Source organism: Loa loa (assembly GCF_000183805.2).
Source record: "Loa loa unplaced genomic scaffold supercont3.418, whole genome shotgun sequence".
In the NCBI taxonomy this organism is placed as follows: Eukaryota; Metazoa; Nematoda; class Chromadorea; order Rhabditida; family Onchocercidae; genus Loa; species Loa loa.
In genome coordinates, this window is record NW_018108598.1 from 11,041 (window position 1) to 14,478 (window position 3,438).

Below are 3,438 nucleotides of genomic sequence, written 5' to 3' on the forward strand. Positions count from 1 at the left end.
AATAAATTATTATTATTATTATTAGTATTACTATTATTATTATTATTATTATTATTATTATTATTAATTATTGCTATTATTATTGCATTTTTATCGACTGAAATATTCAACCATAATTAATAAGCAAACGCAGGGTAAAGTTTCATCTTGAATTACGTGAAGTTTTCAAAAATGTTTCTGTTAAATTTCATTTGAAGCTAACAGCGCATTCAAAAGTGATGGAAAATGTAACTGTAATCGAGAATTGGATTTTATTTGATATTTTTATTAACTGAGACTTTATGACAATACTTTAAGTCATAGCTTAACAAATATTTCAAATCATTTTTAAGTGTTAAATGAACAGGATAAAAAAATATTTCAATATATTTGAATTCATTTTTAAATGCCAAATGAATAAAATTTGAATTCTTTTATGAAATTTAAATAAATTTTATTTTGAATTGTTAAATATGTATGTAAAAATATTATGAAAAAAAATTAAAAAATAGAAAAACTTCGAAAAAATCTTTTTAAAACAAAATGAAATTGGTAGAAATTTGATTTCTTTTAAAAAAAAAAAAACCATCAAAAGATAATATTACCAAAAAAAGCTATAAAATATAGTTTGTTTTATCTATTTTTCTTTTAGTTCCATTTGATCATTTCAGGTTGAATGATACTGTTACGGTTCGTCATCACATCGTGTAATTTTAAGATTGAAATTTGAATGAAATATCTGAAAAAATGCGAAAAATTTAACAACATATATATTCACATTTTTCATTGTGAATAATTTCCGTTTTTTTATTTTATAGTTTAAATAAAATTATCTAAGCGAGTAAATTGTACCATAAGAAATTATGGTTAAGTTGAATGTAATTTTTAATTCATCTATTAGCGTGAAAAAATTTTGCAGAATTAAGATAATTCAATAGATAGTATCCAGAAATATACTTTTGAGTTCTTGCAAAGCAAGAAGAAAAAAAAACAAATTTCAAAATGGAAAATTTTTCAAATTGCTAAATTTGCCCTTTTTTTCCTTTCCTTTGCAACATTTTGTTAAATTTTTAAATTATGAGTAAAAAAAAAGACAAAAATAAAAACAAAAACAAAAAAAAATGAGATGAATGTCTAAAATTGTTAATTTATTAGATAGCATAAAATTCACATCATCATATGTCATTTATAATAGAAAATAAATTTTAAAAAAAGGATAATTATATAAAAAGATCACTCATACCTATGTATGTATTGAAATACTGACCTGACTTTGACGAAGTTTTGGTGTTTTAAAATATCTGTCAAATTTTTACAAATTTTATTGATAACTTGACCATTAGAGCACCATTTATTCTTTCAGAAAATTTAAAAGTATCAAAATAGTTATCCAATCGATATGGATTTTACTTTCGATTTTCTGAAAAAAACCAGTAACCTTTTTAATGAATTTTTTTCTAATTCCGCTATTAGCAGAAAATCTTTCATATTCAATAACCGGATAGTTCGCGAACTTTTTAACGATTAAATTTTCCGGATAACAAACATATTTTTTTAAACGACTAAATTATTTTTTTAAACGAGTAAATCTTCCGGATAACAAACATATTTTTTGAAACAATTAAATCTTCCGGATAACAAATATATTTTTTTAAACGATTAAATCTTCCGGTAACAAACATATTTTCAAATATTTTCAAAATAAAAAATGATAGATTGCACAAAGTTTTCAATGTAATTCTATCCGAAGCAATAAAAATAATTGATCAAAAGAGAAAAGTGATAAAAGTGTTAGGATGCCAAAAACTTTTTTTTTTTTTTTAAAGCATTTCATGAAAATAGGTCATTATTGAAAATGGTTTTGGAAAAAAGAGGAAAAATAAAAATTTTTTCAATTAATCTTGAAGAGAAAATTTTTTTAACACAAAAAAAAAAAATTTTCCAAAAATTAAAAGACCAAAGTTCGTGTCAAAAAAAAAAATGAAAGGAGGAAAATTTTTCGTTTTTTTTTTTTTTGGATATATCAATCTTTTATGCTATATTTTCTTCAATAATATAATAATAATAATAGCAATAGGGAAAAAAGCTAAGAAAAAAAAAAACTTAAAAGAAAAATCATTTATTTATACAATTATTGCATAAGTGACAGAAAGGAATAATTAAGAAAAGGTAATTAAAATCGATAATCAATATGTTTTGAAAATTGATGAAATTTTTAATTTCCATACTATCAAACAAAAAAGGAAAATGTTATCGTATAGTGAATGAAATTTTATTCCTATAAAATAACGAAAGTAAACAACTATTAGAATGATTTAAAATATCGTAATTGCATTTCAAATTGTGAAATATGTTTCATTTCTTATTGTAATTTTATTAAATATCTCAAAAATGGAATAGAAAAAAAAATAAAAATGGCAATAATCTGCTTGAAAAAGAAAATATTTGATTGAAAAAAAAAAGAATCAAATTAATAATAATTTACAGATAATTGAATTAATTTTTGTGGTCAATTAATTAACCATTTTATTGTATTTGAAACTAATTTGAATTTCATCCAATTTTAATACCAATATTAATTAATAAAAGTGTTGCATTCTTGTCTTTGTACATTCATTAATTACTAAAATGTAACAGCTGACAATTAATTATTGATCCATTTAAATAATAAATGAAAAATAAAAAAAAAGGAAAAAATGGAAAACAATATAATACGTCATATGTCATTTATATTGTATGAATGTTATAAGTGTTCAAATTATGTCAACATAAAATCATTACAGTTTTTTTTTTTTTTTTTTTGCAAGGGTGAGAATCATCGATTATAGGTATACTTCTAAAGTAACAAGGTAAATACTATTAAAAGTTTGTTTACACATTTAACTATGGCACTGAAAAAAGAACAGTACACAGAGAAAGGTAAACAATACAGTAACATATCGATGAAGTGATTTTTTTTTTTTGCATAGCAAACGTTCCTCTCTAGACAAGTAAAACTTTAATCTTTGTACTTTATAAATTCTTTTTTTTTTTTTGATGTAGAATAATTAGATTTATTAATTTTAATCCATTTTTTTTTTTGAATTTTACCGTCACAAACTATTTATGGTAATATATGAATAATATGAAACTAATCTAATGAAAAAGTAAAGCTTAAAAGTGGCAATTCCAATTAGCGAATTAAAAAAAAGAGAAAATTGATGACATAAATTTAGGATATCTTCTTGTGATAGAGTTATCCACTTGATTAATTTGTTGATGTCTATAAAATATGACGAATAAACTTACTCTTAGCAAGGTTATTAATAATTATTTCTCATAAAATTCGTCCTACATATATTTTTTTTTTGTTTGATTGTGAAAATGATTGATGAAATATCAACAAATAGCATAAATAAGCCTTAGTTATATTTTTGAATTTTTATTCAGAAATAATGAGTTCAAAAAAAAAGAAAAAAG